General features: G+C 36.2%; 1 protein-coding gene across 1 annotated transcript in view; it reads right to left on the reverse strand.

Annotated features, from left to right (window-relative positions):
• The window catches only part of LOC107703403 (guanine nucleotide-binding protein subunit alpha-12), a 33,690-nt gene that overhangs the window by 6,109 nt on the left and 11,070 nt on the right, over window positions 1-16,511 (reverse strand). The gene's annotated exons all lie outside the window — the stretch shown is intronic.

A 16,511-nucleotide genomic window follows, 5' to 3' on the forward strand; every position in this document is an offset into this window, starting at 1 on the left:
CACACACACACACACACACACACACACACACACACACACAGACAGACACTTCTATAAATTATTTTCAAAATATTTATTCATAATTATATATAATTCTATCATTTAATAATAATATTTCAAAACCAAAAACAAATATTTTATATTTTACATATTGCCCATATATGATACATATTTTATAGGGGAACATAAAAATGCAAATATAATTTGCAATATCATTAAATATCTTTTTTTGGGGGGAAATATTAAATTGCTATGTAATGTATTCATTTTTTATTTATATGATCAAATTGAAAGAAAAAAATACACAAAGCCCAAAAGTAAAAAAAAAAAAAAAAAGTAAAACAAAAAAATAATAATAAATAAAAATAATATTTTTTGTTAACTGAAATAAACATTATTAAAATAACTGAAATATATTGCCATGACTCTAAAACTAACTAAAATAGAAAGGACCCAGAATTCATTTAATTTTAGATACACAGTATATTACAGCGTTTTAAACCTTTACAACCTTCATTAATCACAAAATTCACCTAGATTTTATACTGTTATATTTCAGTGACAGTTTACATTGATACACATTAGTTGCCCAAAAATACTACAACTAAAATAAACACTAAATAAAGTGTCAGTGAAAACTAAATACAGTAAATAGTTACAACTAAAACTATACAGGAATTAAAAGAATCAGAGTGGAAACTAACAAAACAAAATTCAGTAAAAGAACTAACTTCAAAGCTAGTAATCCTGAACCAAGTGATCCTTTATATTTTTTTCAGTCATTTCACATTATGGGTGATGTAATGTTATGGGCAAAAACATTGAAAGTACCATTATATATAAATGTATAGAAATATTGGCATAATAAATTCATCCCTATGCAGTATAGTCAGAAGCTGCAGTAGAACAGAGCTAAAGCACAGTATTGTCAACTGACCCTTATCTTGGCTCTCTGATTGGTCCATGCTCTGCGCAAATGTAGCTATATGCTGCAGGTCATTGGCCAATAAAGCTGGAGGTCTCCCTCCTCCCTCCATCTGAGCTCAACATGCACATGACGGCCTGCTGAGAGTGTGGGAAAGATCTACGCTGAGGCCTTGCAGGCCAAAGCCACAACTTTAGCACAATGTAAGAAAGTGTGCCCATGGGTATTTGTGCAGTGAGTAAGGGGAAACATGATTGAGCACGGCCATGTACAGAGGCCTTAACCCCTTCCCTTCCCAGCAGTGATCTCAATCTCAGTCCCCTTCAAATAAACAGCAAATCTCCAGAAATTAGATTGAATTAAAGGCATCCCTCATGACCCTTGACTCAAATATAGACCCTAATCACTTAGAAACTTAGGGAAATGCCTCGAAGGACAACATTTTTAGGTTAAAAAAAGATCTTGAGAAGCACACAGCATAAATCTTGCAGTATTCTCTGTTTCGATCAAACAGCATCGGTGTCGTCTTGGGAAAGAGCTCGTATGAACAAAGCTGAGTGGAAGGGATGAATGCTTTTCTAAAGTTTCAGCGGGTCCATCAGGGATTCTTTTCACCACACACTTTGTTATATCTGACAGTAAAACCTTCCTCGGCATTGAGTGGAGATCTTACTTAAGTGATGTTTAACTGCCAGATCCAGCAGCTGTGCTTTGTTGGTGGATAACTGTTCCACGGTGACTGAGAACAGACATATCACTGAACGTTTTCATTTCTCTCTCTGTAGGAAATGTGTTGTGCCGATCTAGAAAAGTAAGAAATACAGCTGTATGTTCCTACTTTTTTCCAAGAAACATCTTTCGGCTGGCTGAAAGGAATAGTTCACCCAAAAATACTTCTTTTCACTAATCCTTTCATTTCATTCCAAACCTGTTTTTTTTATTGGACACAAAGAAAGAAATATAACAGAATTGACCTTAATATGCTCCAAAAAACGTTAAAAATCCAAGAATTGCAAATGAGATTTAAGCATTTAAGAAGATTTTTAGCAGACTTAGGGCCAGATTTACTATCAGTTTGCGTCAGCGCAAACCCTCATTTGGCGTTAAAAAACTACTGTCAGGATTTACTAAAGACACGCAGTGGGAAATTAGTGCTGAAAAGGTGTGGACAGAGTTATTTTTGCTACTCACTTTACTGAATATACATTTGTAGGAGTTTCCCTTATGATCGTTAAATTTATGGGAGGAGAGTATTTAAATGAATCACACAACGTGATTTACTAAGGTTTGCACTTGTCAATTTACTGGTATTTGCGGCATTATTTAACGGCCAAAAAAAGCATGTCTTAAAGCAGACGGTAATTTGCGCTGCTCTTGGTAGATTGCGCTGGTCATTATGGAAATGAGATGTTGCGTCTGTGTTCTTTAATGTGCGCATTTTCAGTAAATCTCCCGCAGAATTTTCCCCCTTATCGGCGCTTTTATGGAATTGTGTTCTAACGCTAATTTGCCCTGTTCAGTACATCTGGCCCAATGACTTCAACTTTACTTTGAAGTAATACAATAGCTTTGAAAGAACTTGCCATATAAAATCTAATCATTTGTTGATGATCATTTGGAGTTTAAACACTATTTTCCACTATTTGGAAAAGAGGAGCTGAGACATTTTTCAAAATATCTCCTCCATAAAAGAACAAAAGAACAGGTGAAAAACGTCAATAATTCTCCTTAAAGTCTCCTCGAAAATGTCAAGTGAACAGCAAAACTTTGAAATTAATTTCTGTTCATTTCAGAGAGAAAATCAACCCTCTTCTGCATTGACGATGTCCACCCTTGCCTCCGTAAATATCAGACTGTGTAAATAATCCTCACGCAAAACAAACAGAGCTCGATTTCCCGGTTCTTGGAGTGGGATTGCCTGTTTGGTTTGGATGCATGAAGAGAACTCATATTAATCCCCCACATGGAGCTCCTTCACCTCCAGAACTTCACAGAACCTCGGGCTGCTCCCACACTGTTGATCTAGCTGAAACCGTACACCTCGCCTTTTATCTTTGCGGATAGACTCGTATTATGATTTCTGAATTGGAGGAGACCAGTAGAAGGAAAGTCTGGGAACTCAGAAAACAATTTGGAGACTTACATTATGCCAGAGGTATGTTAACAATAACATGAGCTGTGTTCCTAGAAACGAAAAACTAATGTTGTGAACCTTTATGCTGATTATATGTACATTACCATTTAAAAGTTTGCAGTCAGTAAGAAATTAATACCTTTATTCAGCAAGGATGTATTCAATCGATCAAAAGTGACAGTAAAGACATTTATAATGTTACAACAAATGTTGTTCTTTTGAAAATTCTATTCGTCAATAATCTATTTCTACATATTAAACAGCACAACTGTATAACACTGACAATAATAAAACATGACACTGAAGACTGGAGTAATGATGCTGAAAATTCAGCTTTGCCATCACAGGAATACTTTTTTTTTTATGTTTTAAAATAGTAAATAGTTATTTTAAACTGTAAAAGAAAATCACAATATTACTAGGTTTACTGAATGTTTCTTATATGCAATAAAATAAATGCAGCCTTGGTGAGTAGAAGAGACTTCTTTCAAAAACATTACAAAATCTTACAGACTCCAAACTTTTGAACTGCAGTGTATATTAACCACAATAAAAATTATGATTAATCATGGCTGACAGTGCTATGAATTATATAAAATATAATGTTATTTTGTTAATATTGTTTTGTTAATGTAATGTTTCAGTTAAGTGCACAGTCAGTGGAACAAGACTGATAGATAAGTCTCTCTGGACTATCCAAATGTGTCTGAAGGAGCTCTGTATTCTCCAGAGTCACGTCTAATATATGTATCTTTATAGTACAGTGACACATAGCTGCTCTCAATATAGAAAACAGCCAAAAAGTCAAACACATGAACAGACTGGTTAAGAAATCTGTCCACAGGTCTCTGACATCTCACATTAGTGCCAGTGGAGAGCAACTACTGTTGAACAATATCCTGACAGAAATGTCACTTCTGAGCATGAAGATCTGTACACTCTGTCAATCTAATGCATTGCTTGGTTTCAGACCAATGATAGCCAGTCAGAAGAACAGAAACCATCTGCTCTGTTGACCCACAAGATAAGCAAAATATGATATAAGCTAGTGCCACAACTAATAACTAGTAACTATTAAAGTTTCAATTTATCAATTATTTATTTGATCCAATCAAAAAGACTGAAGATTTTAGTTCCACCATAATACTGAAAAAGTCGTCCTTCTAACAATGTGCAAACTATCAGGTATGCAATATACTGCTATTGTCCTTTAAATGTAATAAGTAATAAGTATCGCTTTTTATTTCTCCTCTTTCCTATTACTTGTTTCGCTTCTGTTTCAGTTTTTATAACCATTATTTGTTGTTTTTCATTTAAATGTTACGTTTTGACATTTTGTTGTATGCATTTGTCATTTTTATTTAATTTATTTATTTTTAAACTGTGTATAAGTAGTATTTATAAAGTTTTAGCTTTTAGTTTTGGATCTGTTTTTAGTTGTTTTAATACTACAATTGATTGCTTCTGTTGTCCTCATTTGTGAGTCGCTTTGGATAAAAGCGTCTAATAAATGACTAAATAAATAAATGTAATATAGTATTTAAATACAATAGCTAGTTTTGGCATAAATACCATTATATAAGTCAGAGTTGTTCACATAATCAAAACCAAACATAGTAACAGAAATAGTTTGTTACTGACATTTTTTGTGCTTATAAATGTCAGGAATTATTTACTATAATGCCATTAGTTACTGTTACTGTTATAAAATATAATTTCTGGCATTACATGATTTTATAATTTGAATTAGATTTATTTTAAACAAATTTAATGTCCAATATTTTATTAAAATGACAAAATGAATGCACTGCACTTCTCTGCTGTGTACTAAACAGTGCAATACTATGCAAGTTATGGCCACATAAAGCTAACAATATGCCTATGACCTTCTCTGAAGCATTAATATAAAATTCTCTGATGGACAATTTGGGTCATTAATCAATAAAGACATCAATAAAGTAAACACTAATCAATAAATAATTTTTTTTATTGCTGAATTGTTGATCAGTTTATTATGGATTTTATCAGTTAGTTGTTGCAGCCCTAGCGTCATCATTTCCTTAACTCAGTTTAAGTGTGACCTCAGCGGCGTGACCTCAGCAGCAGACACAGTCTGTCAAGTCCTCTGTAATCTGAGAATGTGTAAAAAGTGTGAGACTAAGAGGCGAGCCGCTGTGTTCGCTCCTACTTCCACACTCTATGGCTCTGCGGGTATTTCCCTCTTTTCTCTCCTGTGTCTCACCTCAATCAGTTCTGCTCCTATCTTATCCATTCGCCTAATGGCGGCCCCTCAGGGAGACTGACCCTAGACAGGCCTGGAAACAAACCACTGACAGGTGGAATAAAAACAGAGTGGGAGATAAAAAAAAATAGTCGAGAAAAACTGTGGGTGTATGACGTTTTCAACAACAGCCAAACATCCAAGGACACGGCTGCCTGTAAAGTCAGTTTTTCCTCTTCCAGTACAGTGCTCCCCTTGGGTCTGTTTTCAATAAGAACAGCCCACTCACCATCTGTTTCACAGGGGCTCAAAACATAATATCTACTGCTAATCCTCACACTTTTCTCATGGACATGAAAGCGGTATTGAATTGTGTACTGAGCTTTACTGAACATGCAGATGCAGGAAACTCAATTTGTTCAATGTCTCTCTAAGCCCATCATACCCAGAGAACAATTATGATCTTGGAACCTAAATCTAATGCATTTTGTATAAAATGCACACACACATATAAATTACACCACCAAAAAATAACACCAAAAAATAACATAAAATGTGGGGTCTGTACGATTTTTTAATGTTTGCTGACAAAGGGTCAAAAATATAGTAAAAACAGTAATATTGTGAAATATTATTACACCAATTTTCTATTTTAATATATTGTAAAATGTTATTTATTCCTGTGATGGCAAAGCTGAATTTTCAGCATCGTCTTCAGTGTCACATGATCCTTCAGAAATCATTCTAGTATACTGATTTGCTGCTTAAGAAGCATTTCTTATTATTATTGATGTCGAAAACAGTTGTGCTGATTAATATTTTTGTGGAATTTTTGAAAGGTAGTGTATAATGTGGCTCATTTGTTTCTCATGTTATTCCAAACCCATGTGCCTTTTTTTTTTCTGTGAAACACATGAAGATACATTTGAAAGAATCACGCTTTCAATGCCATTACAATGAATGCAGAGCCTTCAGATTGCAATAAGGACTTAAAAGCAATATACAAATATAAAAAAGTGACCCACTTGACTTATGCACTAGTTTTCCAATTTTCTGAAGTCATGCAATAGCGTTGTGTGAGAAATCGATTCAAAATTTTAATTGTTATTCATTGATAACATTATAAACTGATAACCATTGTGACCAAATGGTTTACCAATGTGTCAACTAACCATTCAGACTGATTTTGTGAGACAATTTGGTTGATTCTTTGAAAAGATTTGACTTCATAAACATTATTTTTTTACCGCATGAAATCCACAGTGTTGCATAACTAAACAAAACATATATGTACATTTTTGTTATTATCCAGATTTTTTTTTTTTTTTTTGGTGCCCAAACAATTTTAGGGAAAAATTTAAACATTGCATTGTTTTTTTTTTTTTGGTGCCCAAACAATTTTAGGGAAAAATTTAAACATTGCATTGTTGTAATTCCATGGAAAAGCGTGATTCTTTAGTCTCTGAAGAAAAGTAAAAAAAAGAAAAGAAAGAAAGGAATCATCACACTATAATATTTTAGACTTGTTTTTAGACAGGAAAGCACCTGCAGACTCATGCACAAACCTTTCATTTCCATTATAAGGAGTAAAATAACCTTGATAAGCCACTTGGGCGTATAATCTCCAGCCTAGGAATGTCAAGGCAATGGAAGTGTTTGTCATGGTCATATCAAACCTCAGCAATGTCTGTAGAGTACTTTGACTAAGTTGTACTATAATGGCCTAGATAGGGCAAACAGACAGATAGGACACTGGAGGAGCGGGCCAAAATGAGCGTACATTTATCGCTCCTGACAGTCTGTCTGCAGATAGCACATGACAGACGACAGGGCAGTCAGAGAAATATGTCTGAATGCACTAGTGACACCTCTCAGAGTCAAAAGCCATTCTGCCGTTACTTCCATTCCGCCTCCTAAGAAATGAGGGGTTATAGTGAAGTTAGCGAGGACATGACGCCCAGAAAAAGCTGAAGAAAGGGATGTAGGAATGATAGGAATCTGGGAACATTGAGTTGCTGTTTAAGATGTTGGAGTACAGGTCAGGTATGTAAATACAGGTCTATAAATGATCTGTTTTTGACAAAAATGCACAGTTTATGTTTCAGTGTTTCTTATTTTTAAGTCATTTTAGATAACGGGCTACTCTATTAATAAATGCAAATACAGAAATGGTGAGAAAATCTAAGCGTTTCAAATAATTTAAAACCCTTCTTCAGTCTCTTAAGGAATAGCACCGGCACAATGTAGATTATCATGCCAGAGAAAAGAGAATCTAAAAGCATATTAGTGATCAAGACACATCATGGAGAACAATCTGCACAGCTCACTTTCGTCAAGCCTTTTCTTCTCAGATGCACAGATGAATCTAACACAACACATCACATTTAAAAACGAATAAATAAATACATTTTTGTGACAATTTCATGACAGTTAAGCACCTCCCATTACATTATCATTACTGTAATATGAAAAAATATATATTATTTAAAATGTAAAGTACAGCCGAAGCACAATTGTAATTATACATTATGGTCGTATTTGCAAAATGTAATGCTCATATAATAATAATAATAAAAAATTGTATTAATAAATAAAATAACTGTCTTTAATAATATAAACTGTAATACAGTAATTACAGTAATGAGAATGAAAATTGTTTGCATTAATGTCACAAATGCAAAACATATTCAATAAAAAATAGGAGAATTTATTCCCTTTATGCAATAAATAATAAATGACTTTTTTCTTTGATTTGAGAGTGAAATGTCACCCACACATTTTAGGTTGCCCTTCTTTAAGTAAAACTGCAATCTGCAAGAAACACCAGTCTGTTTGTCTCAGAAGAACACAAGCGAGGTACATCAAATACTGCCACCAAAAGTACAGTCTGTGTTTATTTGGAAAAGATGGGAAAGATTATCCAAATATAGTGAAATATAAATATCCATTTTTCATCTCATTTCCGGATACCCTAAACAGAGGAAGTATTAAAATTGCTTTTAAGCTATTTTTATAGATTTGCTATGTGAAACAATACAGTGGAAGAACATGAACAATTTTGAAAGCAGCAATAATGTCATGAAGCCACTTAGTAGCAAAGCTATTTATCTAATGTCTACATCTGCCTCATTACGTGCTTTTCTTGCACTTTGTAAATAAAAAAAAAAACTGAGGAATTAATCAAATGTTTTCTGGAAGTGATCTCGGCAAACATCTCGGCCAAAACACACAAAACATCTGGTCAGTATGCCTTCATCAATCTTGCCACTACCGATTAACTGCAGTAATTAACCGTAACTCTCTCTGAACCATGAATGACATTGTGTCTGGGTTTCCTCCATTTATTCACTTCTCATACATTTCAAACCAGGCTCTAGCTATGAATGTCCCAGTCCAGTGTCTATATCCCAGCTGTCTGAATAAGTCTGGCTATGTTCCGGGGTGGAGCGTGTTACCCATTGACCGGGAGTCAACTGAGCAACAATAGGGCATTATTTACCCTGGCCTCAGCCAAAGGAGTGGCGGGACTCAGCTAGAAAAGTTCTCTCACAGCTCAGCACTCCTCTACGCCCGCGTACTGCACACACTCTTAGGCGGATTTACTTTAATTACAGAGTGTGTAAAAACCAGGCGACTATTGACAAAGCATACTTCACTCTGGCGGCCACAAACGCTCAGCAGTAATCGCAGCCACATCCGCTGGAGAGAGAAGCCAGATTGATTTAATGAGAAGAGTGGATTGACAAAAGCGCAAAGTCTAGGGAGGTGCCGATAAAAAAATGTAGATGTCGCGAGACAAAAATGGAAGATAACTAATGAGATGTATATGCAACAGTCATGATCAAAAGGGATTTAAAGGGGAAATAAAACTTCTCTCATCATTTATTCAGCCGTAAGGTTTTTCCAAATAGAATTTGAAATAACTGATGCCAAGGATGTTCTTAAGTATGCAACGGACCCCCTTCCCAAATTATAACACCTTATACCATACACCATAACTTTTTATGTATAAAATCCTTTTTATAATGTGTGAGAAAAATTATTAAATATCATCTGGAAAGTATTTACTTCATAAAAAGCTGGCTTTTTTCTACAAGCTATTAAGGACTCTTCACACCAAGACAAATGTTTGGTGTAAAAACTATTCTGCTGCGATACACATTTTCACACATTTTAATTTGAAAGTTCAGACATGAACAGACCAATGAACCTATGAGATGGATTTTTCTGCGGACAGGTGTTCAAATTTCTTTTAACTGCACTGCAAAGAAAACTGGCTAACCAATAAGATTCATGATTTTGGTCACATGGTCACTGTTATATAAAACTACAACTTGATGGCACTCATGGACAATATTTTGCTGAGCGAGACTGAATTTTCATGCTGAACATTTGTGTTGGTGTGAACAGGCCTTTAGAGTAGCCTACAGTTTACAGTAAAGACCTGAAAATAAATACAATTTTCAATCCATTTTGTGCATGGTTTCAACATCCAATTTTGTTTTATGCTCAAATAGTAAATATAGTGCCAAAGAAGCTTTATAGACAATACTGCCCTAATTAGAAGGTACAACAAAAAGTGATTTTTCCACAAAATAATAACACAGTGTAATAATATATATATATAATATTAATAATACTAAAATGGGTTAATGTATAAAACATTTTAGGGCCAGCACAAGCCCTCATTTCGTGTTAATAATCTACTGTCAGGAAGACACGCAGTGGGAGATTAGCACTAAAAAGGCGTGGACACAGTTATTTTTGCATCTCACCTTGAATATGCATTTGTAGGAGCTTCCATTTTGATCGGTTAATTTCTGGGAGGAGAGTATTTAAATGAATCACACAACGTGATTTACTAAGATTTGTGCTTGTCAATTTACAGGTATTTGCGGCATTATTTAATGGCCAAAAAAAGCATGTCTTAAAGCAGACGGTAATTTGCGCTGCTCTTGGTAGATTGCGCTGGTCATTATGGAAATGAGATGTTGCGTCTGTGTTATTTAATGTGCGCATTTTCAGTAAATCACCCGCAGAATTTTCCCCTATCATCGGCGCTTTTATGAAATTGCGCTATAATGCTAATTTGCCCTGTTCAGTAAATCTGGCCCATAGTGTTAAACTTTTTTAACTGATGTCTAAAGTTAACTCATTAATTTTGTCAGTAATAGGATGTATTTTGTTCATTTTTTTCTCGCAAACTTTTCACTGACCCCTTTGTGGCTCACCAAAGCACTGGTCCCTTCAGGAACATACAAGGATAAGTTAAGCATGATGTTGAACCTGCACTTATCCAGCTCATTCTCAGTTGCATATATTCAATTAAGCCATGTAAAACGCTGGTCGGCAAAATATTGCATGCAAAATAGCAGCTCAGACATTCTGCAAAACATCTCCATTACTGTTATTAAAAAAAAAGAGAACATCAACCCATGCGTGAGTAAATGATTTTTCATTTTGAGGAAACCATTTCTCTGCTAGAAGATGTACTTTTGACAGCAGTAGACATGCATTGGCTTCTGGTTGTGTTTGTGTTGTGCTGCATGATGTCTAGGCTGGCTGTGTTATTGGGGAGGTGGACTGGTCTCTGGAGATCTACGCTGCAGCTGCTCAGGAATGTGAGCTGTTCTGCTTATCTCCAGCTCTCAAGGAAGGCTTATGTTCTGCTATAAGCCATCGCTCCTAGTCCGCTCAGTAAACAAATACGCCCTTCCTCTGTATGGATTCACTTTATATATTTTGGATTGGCCCTCTAAGACCATCAAACAATTCAAATGGGCCCCACATTTACAGAGTGGAAACAGAAAAACAGAGCGATGCAGGCTCGGGCCCGGTGAGACCTCTGGGAGGCATCGTAAACTATTAAAGATCATCCTTAAAATTGTTGTTTCTGGGTAACTACGCACAGCACGGTCGCTCGCTCTACTGCCAGGAATCTCGTTAAAACATCTTGTACAGAAAAAGTGGGGTAACAGGAAGCTTACCAGCACCCATCTTATTTTCAGCCGTGAGGAATTTAAGACACATCCAAGCAACATCAATCTCCCTGAGGAATGTTGAATGCCGCCCAGCTTTTGGGCAGCGGCGGGGTATCTTTCTTCGGTCACAAACTGAAATGTTTTTATGCGGGGCGGGTGTGTGAAACCTGAAAAATGTCTTAATTTCTGCTCTTTGTGTACACGAAATAACAAGCCGACTATTGGAATGTTTCAGCAAATATAATGATGTTCTGTGTGGTTTTATGTGCTGAAGCTCACAGGATGGGGCCCACTGTCATTTGGGACGGTTCTCTGTGTAAAGGACACCCCCTCCCTCTCTTGCACAGTCTCACAAAGAGACATCATTACTCCTTCTGCAGATTCTGTCTTTGGCAAAAGCCCAGCGAGCTTCCCTGTTATGGCTGAGATGGCTTTCAACAGATGAAATATGACTGGAGCTTCATATTTAACAAGCATAGATCTTGTCCTCTGACAAAAACTCTCACATAGGTACTACAAAACACAGAGGCAGAAAAACTGGAATGTCTCCATTCATCAGGTCCTGACTATCACGGGGCAAAATAAAAATGATCAATTGAACATTTACTTCATGTCCTTATGGTAAAAACAATAACAACAGACCAAATCCGATTAAGAAAGTAGTCAGATTTAATCATTTACATGCTGAATTGTTCCTGTTGATTGTATTATTTCAGATCTACAATAACCCCTTTCAATCCGATCAAAATTTGGATCACCTAAAGGCTTTCAAGTCCAATTGGGCCATCAATCCAATTAAAAATTTATTATTTGGGTGTATGTAAACAGCTATTGTGAGTTATAAAGTCACATTTGCAAGATGCAAATCGCAATTATGAAAATTAAAGTCATATTGTGCGATATAAAGCATGAAGTTAAAAACTGGGAGGCAGTCACTACTATTACAAGAAATACCGTCTTAATCATGAGACAATTACCTTTTTATTTTTTATGGAAATGATCTTCCATACATTTAATTTCCAAATCAAAAGAAAAAAAGTTATCACAGTTAAGGATAATCATGAGCAACTGAGTATTTGTACATTACAGAATCATTTTTAAACTGCTTTTTATGCAGATTATATTCTTTAAAATAATTTAAAATGGTGTGTGTAGTCTGTTGTAATCTGTTTTACTGTAATGAAAATAATGTCACAATGCAAAAAGTTTTAATGGCTCCATTTTCTTTACGCAAAATATATTTTTTGTTGATTTAGAGGTGAAATATGACCAATAATATAAAACACAGTCTTTGTGACAATCACCCTGTTATGGATGCACAGCCTCTGCCAATAGTAGTAACATTGTAATTTCTCAATTTTCATTGTCACTTTCAAATCAAATCATTGAATTTAATTTGGAAGGAATTACGCTTTCCTATAAATCATAAAAATATTTTAAAAGTTTTACAATGATTATTCAACTTAGTGTCTCACTTTACTTGATACTGTATACAAGTGACCCACCCTTTTGGATGGATGTGAAGACTACGGTGAGTTTGTCAGGAAGGAATTTATGATGGCTCTGACTCAACTGTGGTGAAGCTGCATTGCACAGACAGATCACTTCTCTGGTCTGGGCTGTGGCTGAGATCTAGTGTGGTTTCTTGGGGGGGGGGCAGCAGCGTCAGCCTTCAACAAAGCAGCAATACTTGCTTCCAGTCCATGAACTCTCCGCAGCCTTCAAGCAAAGCAAGGTTTATGTCCAATCACAATATGACCAGAGCCGCATTCCCGCTAACAGCGAGTCTTGTGATTTTGGCAGCCTTCTGACAATGGATCCAGTCCATTTTCTTAGTTTTTTTGTGTTAATGTGCTAGTCTTACACACATTAAAGCCAGTTTTCCTTTCAATTTTCCTCATACTGTAAATACTGGTGGAGGGATCACAGAGATTTATCACAGAGATTTATCAAGATCCATGCAGCCAACTCAATACAATCCCTTAACATTTATCACGGTCAATGATCATACAGATTTCTGACATTAATTTAGGGTTGCATACTGACAAAAAGTCTTATGCTTGTTTCTCATGGTCAATGCCAATGCTTTTCCCTAAAGAGATCCTCTAATTGACTACAACCGAGTACTGAAGGCCCTCCCTTGCACCACAATCCTCCCAAGAGCTGGAGGAACGGAGCAGACACTGGTGGAAACTGAGCCAAGTTCCTCACAAAGTGATGCATTAACACTGCAAGTTAATGAAAAGGCTGATGTTCATGTTGAGATGATCCCAAGAGCATCAATGGAAGAAGAACATCTGACCATCTGCACAAAGAGTTGCATGAGCAATATCACAAATTTACTAAAATATGTCTTTGCATCATAATGTTCCTTTGTTTTTCAATTTTCAAATCCAGAAACCTCATAGTGTTTTTCAAATTCTGAATTGATTCAATGCGATCTCTGATATTTGTACTGTTTGTGGGATCTAAAGAGAGTTTCTGGTCTCATTAGCATGTACAACTTGCAGTCCTGGTAGAAAAGAGACTTTCTGTTAAGGAAAAAAAAAAGAGCAGCATTTCCATAGGCGCACTTTTGTTTGGGGTAGAAATGAAGACTTGTAGGACAGGGTTAATTCTGGGCCTCTGGTCAATAGGGAACAAGAGTTACTCAGTCGGACAGGCTGAGCCCTGTAATGTCCTCCCACTCACTGACTTCTGAATGGACTCACAAACAAACAAGCCTTCACAGAGGAGAGAGAAGAAAAGAGGCTGAGGGAGGCTGGGGCACCAGCCCTTTGGCCCAAACGGCCAGTTCGACGCAATGAGACTCATGTCACAGACCGAAAGGAAAAACAGCTGGGTCAAACTCCACAGCCGAGTAAAACATGCAAAATAATGGGTTTAAAATGGTAGAAGTATACTTAAAAAGCTTATTCGCCTAGATGTTGGATGTTACAAGATTCTTAGTTCCTCTCTTTAAATGTCCTGTATTTATAATTACTTTCCATCATTTGATGGACTAGGTTTTGAATTCTCAGTCATTCTCTAATTTTATCTACAGTTAAAGTGCTGTGTTGTGGGTTTTTGGTTTTTCTTTTAATCTTCTTTTGCAATGGGAAGAAACAACAGACATTGCAGTCTGTTCATTTTATTCAGTATTTTATTGAATTATTTAACTGCACTACACTGGAACTTAGGGGTGTAACAATTCATCGATATGGATCGATACATCGATACGATGTCTGACGATACGATGCATCGATGCCACACGTAACATATCAGTATCTGTATTATAAATAGGCACTCTGTTATAACACAATAAATATATGCATAATGAATCTTTCACAATGTCTACAATTTGTGTGTTACAATGAGAGGATACGTGAGCACGCAAATTTCAGCACTGCATTGCTCAACGCTGCAAACACGTGTTATAGCCTAAATAGAAACTCTGCATACGCTTGCACCTGTTAATCGTTTATATGTTATATTAGTTCATATTGCTTTTGTGCAATAGATGAATAACAATTGATCTGTTTTAGGTATTTTATGTTTAGATATTTCTATTTTGCGGGAGTCCCGTGAATCATTTTTTCTCCCGCATCCCACACACACACACGAGTGTCTACCCGCCCGCACCAGCACTCGCCCATCTTGTCCCGCGCCGCACTCTGTTGCGTCAGGTCTCGCGGGTGCAGGTCTCTAATCCACTGGCACTTGACTCGACAGTACGTGTGCTACGTCCTTTTTACAATCTCTAGATTAGAAAACACTGTATTCTGTCAGCAATGTAATGCGGCCGTAACGTATAGAGACCTTGGCTTGTAACTATACTCTAATTACTATTTAGAAAATTATAACGCGTTAAATTACTCCGTTACAAAAAAAGTAATCAAATTACAGTAACGCGTTACTGCCCAACACTGCTCTACAGATATCACTATTGAACTTCAGTCATTAAAAACGCATATTATTTTAAAGATTTTGCATTTTTCAAGTCACAATTCAAGTTTGACAAAATCATTGTGATTTATGGGGTAGTGTATCAAATTTTAATGCACAAAAAAATGCTGAACTGAGTAATATCTTAGATATCATAAACTGGCTTCATTATGATAATGCAGTGGTTCTCATCTCCAGTCCTCGGGACCCACTACTCTGCACATTTTGTATGTCTCCCTTATTTAACGCACCTGATGCAGATCATCAGCACGTTAGGAGAGAGATTCATGAACATAACAGAGTGTGTCAGATAAGAGACACATGCAAAATGTGCAGAGCTGTGGGTCCCGAGGACTGGAGTGAGAACCACTGTGATAATGTATGCCAGTCCGAAATGTAGTTTTATCCAAAGAGGTGGTAAGTAAATAAAAGTAAATAAAAAGTAAGTAAAGGATTAGTAAATTGTCTTTTTTTAATCACAGTATAGCAAGAGCCGATGATCCCACTTGTGAAGAAGAAACAAAAATGCAGGGGGTTTTGGGGCGGAACTCTGTCCACAGATGAACTCATCACATCACCGATATCTGATTTATCAGATTACAGCCGTCTGTTCTTAGCCTTTGAAATTAGTATGACCACAGCAAAAGGTCAGGAGCTACTTCATCAAAATAAGAAGCATCAGTGAGATGCTTCAGACACTTTATGGCCTCAATTTCTGTGAAAAATTAGATTTTATGAAGGTATTTTCTCTTTATAGACAAAAGAACGAGCACTAAGAAGTCAAATCATCTCATGCATAAAGGGAAATTTGTGCCATTTCCTCACGTTTCCTCACTGTCTATCCTGTCCTCCATCCTGCTCCATTGACCTAGATCTTCAGGACTATCAAGACTTAAAAAATTCATAAAGATCCAGAGGTACTGTGACAGAGATGTGTATGTGAATCACATACACATAAAGTTTGAGAGATTCCTGTGCACAGCTTCTGAACTCATTAAAGTCCTGTGGCAACATACACGCTGAGATGAAATGCACATAAATAAGTCAAGCGTCCTCTGCTTTTCTGCACTCAGCAGGTTTAATTAAGGTCTCCCTGTGTCTAGCTTTAATAGCTAGGCCAAAGATTTCCATCTAACTGACACTGAAATATTACCATATTTCCCGTACCCCCTTGGCTATCAACTGGTGGAGATCATGGGTTTGATTCCCAGGCAACACACATATAAAACATATACCTTGAAGGAAGTGTATTATTAAAAAAAACTTACTGAACATTTGAACAGAAGTGTATTTATAAATTTACATTTAAATAATTATTAAAGTAAA

This window comes from Sinocyclocheilus anshuiensis, unplaced genomic scaffold (genome assembly GCF_001515605.1).
Source record: "Sinocyclocheilus anshuiensis isolate Anshui unplaced genomic scaffold, SAMN03320099.WGS_v1.1 scaffold58, whole genome shotgun sequence".
In the NCBI taxonomy this organism is placed as follows: domain Eukaryota; kingdom Metazoa; phylum Chordata; class Actinopteri; order Cypriniformes; family Cyprinidae; genus Sinocyclocheilus; species Sinocyclocheilus anshuiensis.